Genomic DNA, 12,273 nt, shown 5'->3' with positions numbered 1-12,273 from the left:
AGATTATTATTTACTAGAGCCAAGCATGACATCTTCAAATTACGTGTTACGTCTGACCAAAAGTTCAAAATGCAAAGAGATAAAATTTGCCAAATATTTGCTCGCATTATACTATGGATTCGTTTTAACATCACTACAACCATGCTTGCGGCTCTGTGAGGCTGTACTTCGGCACAGTGATGCTTTGAGCTAAATGATAACATCAGCATGCTAACAATGACAATTCTAACATTCTAATGTTAAGCAGGTATAATGTTTACCATGCTCACATCTTAATTTAGAGTGTTAGCATGCTTACATTAGCTAATTAGCACTAAACACAAAATACAGCCGAGGCTGATGGGAATGTCTTTAGCTGTTGAGACATTTCACGCAAAGCCACAAATGTCAACCTCATGATAGCGCCAGAGGAAAAGTCAGAAGATCACCAAAGTCAGTAGGATTCATCCTCCGGGGAACATGAATGTCTGTCTGTACAAAATGTCATGGCAATCCATTTAATGGTTGCTGTGATATTTCAGTCTGAATGCAGCATGAGCAGTGGACCGACCGACATTGCCATCCTTACAGCCAAAAGAGAATCAACAGATTAATCAACAATCATTAGTTATCATTTTAGTGTGATTTGTGATTGTAGGAAGTATAAGAAAAAACTTGGTTTCTGGATCATAAAAGTTTGCAAAGAAAGTATGAAGTGTGTTTTGCATTTACATTTACAACATTTAGCTGATGCTTGCAGAAGATCTGGAGCAAATTAAAAAGAGTCAAACAGCAGAATAAGCTTAAATTTTCCGATCAAAAGCAGTATTTTATGCAAACAACCGAAAGAAGGTGAGTGTTTGGTCAGAGCCTACTGGGCAAAGACTAAAGAAAGAAAATGTGCAAAAACAAAACCTTCAAGCCAAAAGGTGAAAAAAACCAAAAGTGAAATAATTAGTTTTTGTTATTCCCATTGTGCAAATAAAGCTTGTAGCCGAGGAAAGGTGTGATGTTGTGTGACGAAGGTAGATACAGTTCAGCTCGGACTAGCAGAAGGATCCTGTTGGATTTGGGCTATAGATAATAGAATTAAAGACATATCCCTGCAGTCTTGCCTCTCTTTTCTCAATGAGAGCTGTAATCACTGAGCCTGCCAATGTGGAAACCTGCCAGAAGATCAGAGTTAGTGAGTGCGCTGGACTGTGATGGTCTCATTGATCGACTGCTGTCAGCTGATTAATCCGTGGTGGAAAATTCCACCCGTGTTTCCACAGAGCAGTTTTAAATATAACCTGTAGCCTACAATCAGTGGCATGGGGTCAAACACTCAACATCACATGAAACACTTAAATATAATATATTTAATTTACTGTAGCTCGTGATGACAGATGGTTATTTTTACCGCCAGTGAGCCAAAATGCAATGCTTCCAATTAGAATGCAATCATGATTTTATTAGATCATATACTTTAAATATTTCATAATTGTAAACTTTCAGGCATGACTTAAATGTTTCAGGTCATCATAGTAAAGTTTTGGAGGGTTATTTCCTTATAAAGTGTCCTTCCATTAATGTGGCTAAAAATTCATCTGTCATTGAAATATCTGTCTGTGCTGGTGGGCTCTTGTTAATGGGTTTATCTGAACAAAGGTATCAGTAGGAGGCAACTCCTGAAAACACATTACCATGGTTATTGGTTATTTTATAAAGTGCTTCTGTTGTGAAGCACTTTGTGACGTCTACTCCTGAAAGGTGCTAGATAAATAAACGTATTATTATTATTATTATTATTATTATTACACTAAAAACTCCTGGGTAAATAATAACCCATAATGTGTTATTTTTGATCCAACTCCTGGGTTAAAAGGGAACAACTAATTTCAACCCAGAAAATGGGGTTATTCTTTTTGACTCAAATGTTGGGTTAAAATAACCCAACATTTTAGTTAATATAACCCAACTTCTGGGTCAAAAGTCACAAATAACCTAACTTGGGTTACTATGCCAGTATGCCTTATTTCAGAAAATAAAACTTTGTTTAGTGGTGGTTGTTCATTATTTATCTAAGGGGCCAGAGGAGTTTTGGGACCTTTAGTCAAAATAGACATGACCCTCCCTTCATCAGCAATACATTTTGGATGACTCTCCAAAATGAATGGGGAAAAAAGGGGTGACCCTGCCCAACCATGTATTGTACTGGTTTGCATTTGGCAAAGACATACAAAGGGGTATTGTTTTTTAGTTAATTTTTACATCCATGAAATATATGACTAAACCTTTGCATTCTCATCTGATGCATCACACTCCTCTGTTATGGTGTGGTGGACTGTTGAGCTAGAGCTCAACAGTCCCGTCCCTCCTCTGAGAGACCTGGGCAGGGGGCGTTCTTCTTCTACAGGGGTAGAGAGGGAAGGAGGTGTTTCTTCTTCCTCTTCTTCAGAATTTCTGGCAGACTGATGTGTAATGTGATGTGTCTGGCAGAACTTATTTCTTCTATTTCTTAGTTAATATATCCATGTTTAGAGGGTGTGTCACTTTATTTCTCCTACAAATACTGGTGATACTCTTTTATCATAATGTACACAGCACACAAGTGTGATTGTTCATATTATAAACTATGTTGACATGATAATAGAATGATAATATAATAACTCTATAAAATATACCCCTCCAACAAAAATACATTTTATATATATATATATATATATATATATAGAGAGAGAGAGAGAGAGAGAGAGAGAGAGAGAGAGAGAGAGAGAGAGAGAGAGAGAGAGAGAGAGAGAGAGAGAGAACCCTGTAACCCAGAAAATGGGTTACTCTTTGAAAAATAACCCAGCAACCCAAACAACCCAGGAATTGGGTGAAAATATTAGCCCTATGACCCAGAAAATGGTTACTCTCTGAAAAAATAACCCATGATTTTAACCCAACACAAATAACCCAGAAACTGGGTTGAAGAAATAACCCAGGAGTTTTTAGAGTGTATTATTTTGAGTTGTTTACCTGGCCTCGGTCTCGCGCTGCTTTTGCTATTTTGGTTTGAAGTCTAGAATAACCTGCACCTTCACATAACAGGTTAACAGGATTGACTCACTGACGAAAACAGAGGGAGTAGGGCGAGTTCGCAGTCAGTTAGTTTCCAAATTCCACCCATTTCCAAAGGACATACAAATGATTTATAGCTGTGCCACTTTCTGGTGTGACCAGGCACTTACAATTGGTATTTCTTGCCATGCAAAGCCAGCAGTATCTTCTGCAGCTCATTTACAGTAAGAAGTACTTGGAACATTTTTTTCGGCACAGAGAGAAGAAATGGTAATCGTATGAAGTCACTGATGCATTCAGACATGTGGGGAACTGTGGAGAGCTGGTGAAAACATCCTCCCCACAACTGCCCTTAAAATGTGTGTAAAGGGATTAAATCCATCAGAGAGAAGAAAAAAAAAATCTCTGTTGCCATTAGCCACCGTTAATTGATTTTCCCGAGTGGAGTCCCTGTGTAGATCAGGAAAATGTCCCTGCATGGGCACCATTAAACCCTGAATAGCTTGACCTCTGGTAGGTGACGCAGTGACACTGTGGCTTCGATTTGAACAACACCACCCACAGGTAGGCCGAGAAACAAACCACTAATTATGAGTGGCAGATCAGCATGTTCTGTCCCCGGCCTCCTACCTCTAACCTGGCCTGTTGTCAAGCTGCTTGTGCTCAGCCCCCTGTCTCCGTCTGCCTCCTCACATCTACTTTACAATTACTGCCTGTCTGATGGAGTGATAATCACTGCAGCAATCAAATGAGGCTGCAGATCCGCTCCTGTGTTTCTGCTACAGTATCTGCTGCCGCTCTGACGAGGGGCATGGGATCAAAACGGGATTTTAAATTGTGTTTTCAAGGGCTTCATCTATCTCTTCCTCCCTCTGCTACACCGTCACCCAGGATACAGCAGATACACACCACTGGAAAGGTTCAAGGCTTCTCCAGGCTATCATGCTATCAATGGTGGTATTTACTCAAGTAAAAGTAGTGATACCATGCTACAGAAATACTCTATTACAAGTAAAAGTCCTGCATTCCAAATTTCACTTGAAAGTACCAAAATATTATCAGTGTTATATCATACTGGACCATTATTTTTGATGCATTAACATCATTAGTGGTGTTTGGTGTTCTATGCCCCCAACATCGTCTTCCAGGCCTGGAAGGCACTAGGATTAGGCAATGGTTAGGGTTAGCCTAGCCCTAACCATCGTCGACTTCAAGGCAGCTAACCCGGTTAGCTGCCTTGAAGTCGACGGTCGCAGCACTGCCTTGAAGTCGACCTTGGGGGCTTAAAACATCATCGAGCGTTAATAGTACTTTAATGATACAGCTGGTTGAGGGGTGCTCATTTTAAATGCTTTATTTACTTTGATAGTTAAATCCATAACACAGCATCATGTGTTATTAACTGATCACAAGTTTTGTTTGTAAAATATCGATCTGAAAAGTAACTAAAGCTGTCAAATAAATGTAGGGGAGTAGAAAAATAAAGGAACATAAAATGAGAATAGTTAAAGGTCCCATGACATGGTGCTCTTTGGATGCTTTTATATAGACCTTAGTGGTCCCCTAATACTGTATCTGAAGTCTCTTTTATATAGACCTTAGTGGTCCCCTAATACTGTATCTGAAGTCTCTTTTATATAGACCTTAGTGGTCCTCTAATACTGTATCTGAAGTCTCTTTATATATAGACCTTAGTGGTCCCCTAATACTGTATCTGAAGTCTCTTTTATATAGACCTTAGTGGTCCTCTAATACTGTATCTGAAGTCTCTTTATATAGACCTTAGTGGTCCCCTGTACTGTATCTGAAGTCTCTTTTATATAGACCTTAGTGGTCCCCTAATACTGTATCTGACGTCTCTTTTATATAGACCTTAGTGGTCCCCTAATACTGTATCTGAAGTCTCTTTTATATAGACCTTAGTGGTCCCCTAATACTGTATCTGCAGTCTCTTTTATATAGACCTTAGTGGTCCTCTAATACTGTATCTGAAGTCTCTTTTATATAGACCTTAGTGGTCCCCTAATACTGTATCTGAAGTCTTTTTTATATAGACCTTAGTGGTCCCCTAATACTGTATCTGAAGTCTCTTTTATATAGACCTTAGTGGTCCTCTAATACTGTATCTGAAGTCTCTTTTATATAGACCTTAGTGGTCCCCTAATACTGTATCTGAAGTCTCTTTTATATAGACCTTAGTGGTCCCCTAATACTGTATCTGAAGTCTCTTTTATATAGACCTTAGTGGTCCCCTAATACTGTATCTGACGTCTCTTTTATATAGACCTTAGTGGTCCCCTAATACTGTATCTGAAGTCTCTTTTATATAGACCTTAGTGGTCCCCTAATACTGTATCTGAAGTCTCTTTCCCGAAATTCAGCCTTGGTGCAGAATTCCAGCCACTAGAGCCAGTCCCACAATGAGCTTTCCTTAGGATGTGCCATTTCTGTGTCTGTAGCTATTGAGCAGGAGAGAGGGGGGGCAAGGTGGAGGTTGGGGGTGTGGCCTTGACCAACTGCCACTTTGCTCGTTTGAAAGCCATGATGTCTGTCTCTCATGGGTGGGCCAAATTCTCTGTCGGCGGGCAAGCAGAGAAAGGGGAGGTAACCTTGCTCCTTATGACCTCATAAGGAGAAGATTCCAGATCGGCCCATCTGAGCTTTCATTTTCTCAAAGGCAGAGCAGGATACCCAGGGCTCGGTTTACACCTATCACCATTTCTAGCCACTGGGGGACCATAGGCAGGCTGGGGGAACGCATATTAATGTTAAAAAACCTCATAAAGTGACATTTTCATGCCATGGGACCTTTAAGTGAAGTACCACTGAGCAAAGATGACAAATGAAGAATTAGGTTTGATGGAGACATTCAGAAATGTTTTTACATGATGATGTAAAATGGATTCAGTACAAGTGGAGGATGACTTTTTTTCCCAGCGTGTACCTGAGTGTTTTTATCATCAGCCGAGATGCCACTCTTCTGTCGGTATCACCATGTTCCCTGCATGTAACAGAACAATAACCAATAAATCAAAAACCACTCACTGAAATGTTAAGCTCTCAAAGTGGAAAAACGAACAAACATGATATCTAACACACAGTACAAGTACTTGATGTGTCCCTGGAATTTTTATGGGCTTGTATTTCACAAGGCAAACCGGAATCGCAATAAAAATGTAACAACAAAACAATCATCACCTCCCATATAGGGGGAGAAATCTGTTGAACCATCATTGCCAAACATGTCTAATGCTTTTGCTTTACCTTGTGAAATACCTTTTTATGTGTGTGTTCTTGTTCAAGAACAAAACATTTCCATCCACTTATTCATTCATTCAGTCATGTACTGTTAACACTCACAAACATTTTTTACCAGCACTGTAGGTTGCGAAATCCAAACACAGTGAGGCATCCTGTTGAGTAATGCTACTCAGGACACAAAGACTCTAAGATAAGAGTTTCTTTTATCAATCATGACTCCTAAAGAAATGACACTGGTTGCAGTGTATTCACTGGTGACATGTATTTCCCAGAGCTAATAGACAGACATGATGCTGAGATGAGAGCTTGAGTGAGAGTATTTGCAGAGTAATGAAGCTGGAACGCTGTGTCATGTAATAAGGCTATTAGAGAAGGATCTGGCCTCCTTAAATAACCTGGGTTTAATCCTTTCATGGTGCCACTGAGTGTAAAAGAGACATGAAAAGTTGCTTAGGGTGGTGGAAGAGTGTATGGGTTCGAGTGAAATGGTGGCACACAGGAGGAGGGGGTGGAGGAGAGGTGGGAGACAGCCAAAGGCTGAGTCAGAGTCAGAGAGAACATCCTGCATGTGTCGAGAGATGTGCAGCGTTAAGAGGCTGACTCAGTCTGCGCTGTGGGAAAATCATGTACTGGAAAATGTCTTAGTGTACGATCCATCTCCTGAATTACAACTGCACATTAACAGGCTGCACACTCTGTTCAAGTGTCCATACGTGCTGTTTTTCTTATTGATTGTAATTCAAAGTTGTTGTTTCCAGTTGTGGAAGAAGTATTTAGATCCTTCACATAAAGGTACAAGGTGTAGGAATGTCTCTCATCTAGCGGTGAAATTGTATTTTGCATTCAAACAAAATAGTGCTCTCGTGCTCCTCGCTTTTTCAAATGTGCGTTGCAGCTACGGTAGTCGTTATGTACCAAGAAGCTATGACAACATGTCTTCCCATTTTCGCTTTTTCGGCGACGAGGATTCCTTCTCCTGTGGCTCGGCATAAGTATGATCCTCCATTATGAACTAAAGTGCAGGCTTTCAAATTTGCCGGGGCAGTGACAATCGCCTCTCACCGATCTCCTTCTCCGTTTCAGCTGGTTTCAGTCACGTGACGCTGGCTCTGAACGAAAACGCGTTGTGGATTAGCTAGACAGGTCGGCTAGTGCTTTATGTCCCTCTCAGCCATTATAGTTTTTCAAAATGGCGGAACGACATGGAAGCCTCCTTGGACTTGCCCGTCCAATGTAAATACAGATAAGAAATTCTTCGCTTACGAGGATAAGTCAGATCATTGGCAGAGGTTATTTGACACCAATGAGGATATATTTATGAATGAAGACATTGATTTTAGCTAATAAAATAGTGTACCTTTAAGTTAAAGTAGAAATACTGCTCTGAAAAAAGTTAGTTATTTTTTATATTTGCTCTCTTCCCACTTTGTATTGCAACTATATATAAGTGTCAAATAAATGTAGTGGAGTAAAAAGTACAATATTTGCCTCTGAGATGTAGTGTAGTAGAAGAATGAAATAGCATAAAATGGAAATGGTACAAGTATCTCAAAATTGTACTTAGCATGGTGGCAGTTTGGAGACCTTTGCTCGGCTGTTAGTGGTGGAAGAAGTGTTCGAATCATTTACGCAAAAGTAGCAATACCAAAGTGTAGAAATACACTGTTACAAGTAAAAGTCCTGTATTCAAGATCTCACTTAAAAGTACAATAGTAGTTGCATCAAAATATATTAAAAGTAAAAGTACTCATTATGCATAACGGCCCAGTTCAGAATCATTTAAAGAAGCGGAGTAGAAATATAAAGTAGCATACATTAGAAATACTCAAGTAAAGTACAATTACCTCAAAATTCCATTTAAGTACATTACTTAGTTACATTCCACCACTGATTTGCTAACAGTGGCATATACAACTAAATAATGAAAAGAGAGGGGAGGATCATAACAACTTAATGTTCCCCACGCCCTCGACCACGTGGGAATGAAGTATTTCCCCTCATTTTGTCAAACAGGGATCAGGTGGAAAGGATTATGTGCTCATTAAACCCCTGAAGACTGAATCAAACCTCAATTATCCTCAAACTGTAAACCTTACAAAGCCTCTCAGGTCGCTGTGTGGTTTCGTAAGAGAGGCCGGGAGCTCCTGAACCAGCTGCACCTCAGCTCTCCTTGGGTTTGTGTCACTGATGTAGAATCCAGATGAGACTGAACTGTGGGTCCTCGTCAGAGTGCCCCAGCAACACAGCCTTAAACAGACGGGGCCCTGCCATGTAACATTAAAGTCAGAGAGAGAGAGAGACAGAGCTTGCACAATATTAGATTAGTAGCAGACTGCATAAAATAGATTAGAAGAAGTTTGTTTTTTATTGTTTAAGGGGATGGTGCAACTTTTCTTAGATTCTGAAACTAATCTAATTTGTCTGTTTGTTTAAAACAAACAGACAAATACATATTTTAATGAAATATAAACACTAATTATATGCATGTTTGATGATTCTCTACAAAAATATCAAACATTAGCAAGTTACAGCTTCTCACGTGTGAGTAGTTCAGTTTTATTTATATAGCCCAATATCACAAATCACAAATTTTGTAGATATACAATATGCAGGATATGGACCCAGAAAGTTTACACTTCACGTGTCGCCAAACAGAACCTGAGCCACACATCCTTCTCCCCACTATGGAGACCTTGAAATATATTGTAAATGTAATATTTTTGGACAAATAAAAGCTATTTGAATCATCATCTTCAGGTCTGGGAACTTGTGAGTTGTGATTGCCATTCACTATTTTCTACACATTTTAAAGACTAAAATGTTAATCGACAATGAGCCTTATTAACCATTACCTACAGCAGTCTCTCAGAGAAGCTGACACAACACATTCACACAGAGGCATTATTCACACATTATTCACATGCCGACTCAGTGTGATCTAATGCAGCTTACATAACCCTCACTTTAATCTAGAAGCGAAACGACCAACTTGTGTTACACACTGCATGTATATTGTGCAGCAGTTAAACAAATATAAACACGCAACAGCTGGTATAAAGGTATATTACGTGACCTCAAAGTGGTTCTGAGAAAAGTCTGTTACAGGGTGGAGTTGTTGCGTGTGAATCTCTCAGCTGGTGGTGATCCTCAGAGAGCTTCACCTTTTGATACAAAGCAGTGACGACATTTGGAGCAGCGTTCACAGGACTGTCTGCTCACTAAAACGCCTTTAGGTAGATTACAGATCTGGTTCGGTGATGTGGCGTCTGTGATCAAGCCAATTTTCTGAGGTTTGATTCAGCAGTCTAGGCTCTCTGTCGCACTTTAGCAACGCCTCTAGTTGTTATACTTTTATTTCAAATTGAACACACTTTCACATCATAGGTAGCCATTTGATAGTTTGTTTATGTAAACATATTGATTAGTGCAGCTTTAATTTTGTTGGCATCAAGATATTAAATTTAAAAATACTGAATTAGTTTCAATTGCAATGTAACCCCTACCCTGTAACCTTTTGTCTTGGTCTCTATAACCCCTCAAATTACCCCCATAGTACAGAGGACATGACTGTAGTGGCTACAGCTCTGCTTTATTATATAATAACAACTGATATGTAAGTAAAACAAAGTTTTGGAAAAGCATTTTCCAAGCTATTCTAAGATTCTCCCCAGAGGCTGAAATGTGAATATGTTATTGTTAAATGATGATCTGTACTGTTGTTGTTGTTGGTATTGTACAGGATTAATCTCGGGACATGGTGGAATTAGGACTATTCAAAGAGATCGAATTATGATACTGTTTGGTGGAGACTTCAGAGACAGTGCGTAAAAGATATTTCTGCCTTTTCTTGTGGTTTCCACACAGCAGTGATGCTGAAATCTTTTGATGGAAACACTTTTGTTTTTATAAAATACATTAACTTTCTTGAGTCTCCCAGTCATGCAGAAACAAGAGGAGCAGCTAAAACCGCTCATGTTTGTGTCAACAAACAGATTCAGATTGTCCGTTTCTGCTTTCTTTATCAGTATGCCAACCACGTCAGCTGGGCGAGTGGTCAGCATCACTGCAGGCAAACAAAGCGGAAATTCATCCTGGACATCAGCTGATGGTTCAGGCCACAACAGACAGCCGAGCAGAAGTCTGCTCCTCTATGGCTCGTATTGTTGTCGGGCACTGCAGTCTGATTCATCGACCACGAGCGTCCTCCTCGTGGACGCTCCTGGGCTGGCAACACCCACCAGCAGCGGCTGTCCACTGGGTTATGAAAGCCCTCCTACATAGAAATGGTCTGTGTCGATGGCTAAAAAGCAGTTTTCATATCACTTTATATACACTATGTGGATGGTGTCATTCAAAAATCCTGCATAACCAATTAAGTCAAATGTTGCTAAATAAAACCTGTCAAAAATATTTGAAAAACACAATAAATTTGTCCAAACATATCTTTTTTTTATTTATTTTTATTTTTTTTACAAGTAAGCATCTTATAAATTAGCTGTAATGTGCCAAACTTTCATGTCATCAGTCTACGTGAGAAATGGGAAGTGATATTGAAACCATGAGATCATTTCCATTCTGTATCTTATTTTGGACTACATGGAGAAGATTTGTTTTTTCATTTGTTATCATTATAAAATGTCCAGTATAGCCTATGAAGAAGTGAGTCTGTTTTAGAATAATTAGTATTTTAATAAACTTGTTTTTTTGCATAGTTTGTTTTGGATATATTTACTCTATTAGTCTATTTCTTTATCCTTTTTTAGCCCTTTTAAAAAAAAAAATTAAATGTAGTTCTCGTGATTACATTCCGCTCATATTTATCGTCACATATTCCTTTGGCTGGACGATATGGAGAAAATCAGATATCACGATATTATTGACCTAATACCTCAATGTCGATATTGCGATGATATAGGGTTGACAACTGGTGCTTAAACAAAATATCATCACAATGAGATTTGAGATAAATAATCATCAGTAATGTGGATATAATGACTAAGTGGTAAAAGGCAAATAGAACAGCTCAGTCTGGTAAGTTAAACAAATGACATCACTTTACTGTAATGCAGCCTTTAAAACCAGGAAAAGACAAAACTTTAGTCATATTATTATGATATTAGATATCCAAAATCTAAGACGATATCTAGTCTCATATCACGATATCGATATAATTGCCCAGGCAGCCCTGTCCTGCATTAGGCCTATAGGCCTAATCACCAACCCACTTCATTTCTGTGGCTTTTCTCCATTGTACTTTTTTGAATTTTAGTGATTTGTATGCTTTATCTCCTAGTTTTGGTATTTCGCTGTGCCTTCTGCTCCTTTCGCCTTTCTATTTTCCTCTTGCGTCTGTAAAGTTTTAACTTCTGTTTTGAAAAGGGCTATTCAGTTAATGCCAGGTTTATTAACCTTTTATTGTTGCAATTACATGTTTATGGATTGACACGGCCACTGCCCATTCCGTTTTTGACGGATTTTCACTCTCTTAATACATCCATGATTTCACCCCAAAAATATTTGTTTTTAGAGAGAATACGTCAAATTCAGTTGAAACCATGGTTGAAACGCCCAGCCGCCATCTTTGGTATTCTACTGCCCCCTGCTGGGAAACCCGTGCATCGTTTAGGAGAAGAAGGAAGCCCCGTGCATACACTTGTATACGTCACATCCGGGCAGATAGTTCAGTCGAACACACAGCAGATAAACGGAGAGGTATGTTTAATATGAATCCGCTTCCATCCAACTTAAATTATAAAATGTATAAAGTTTCTGACTTCGTGGAATGTTATCAGAAGCGAAAGGTTGTGATAAAATGTCGGTTTTGTTTAGGAAATGTTGTTTAAACGGTTAGTCGGTGAAATGCGGGCGATGCACTTCTGCTAACTTAGCTGTATCACACGCTTGTTAGTTTTTAACAGCCGTTATTTTTTTTATGTAGTGTTTATAGACTGAAGACTTGTGTGTAACGTCCAGCATCAAGATGTCAAA

General features: G+C 39.1%; 1 long non-coding RNA gene across 3 annotated transcripts in view; it reads left to right on the top strand.

Annotated features, from left to right (window-relative positions):
- LOC120570759 overlaps window positions 1-12,273 on the top strand; it is a 52,040-nt gene that overhangs the window by 36,709 nt on the left and 3,058 nt on the right. The window contains exon 1 of one of the 3 annotated variants that reach the window (XR_005641113.1): window positions 11,830-11,997. The exons of 1 other annotated variant lie outside the window; for it this stretch is intronic. This is a non-coding gene — a long non-coding RNA (uncharacterized LOC120570759). Of the gene's footprint in view, window positions 1-11,829; window positions 11,998-12,018 lie in introns of those variants that run through there. One more of the 3 variants, XR_005641114.1, reaches the window with a different exon arrangement.

This window comes from Perca fluviatilis, chromosome 13 (assembly GCF_010015445.1).
Source record: "Perca fluviatilis chromosome 13, GENO_Pfluv_1.0, whole genome shotgun sequence".
Classification (NCBI taxonomy): Eukaryota; Metazoa; Chordata; class Actinopteri; order Perciformes; family Percidae; genus Perca; species Perca fluviatilis.
Note: the sequence above shows the minus strand (reverse complement) of the source record. Positions and strands in the feature narration are given on the sequence as shown.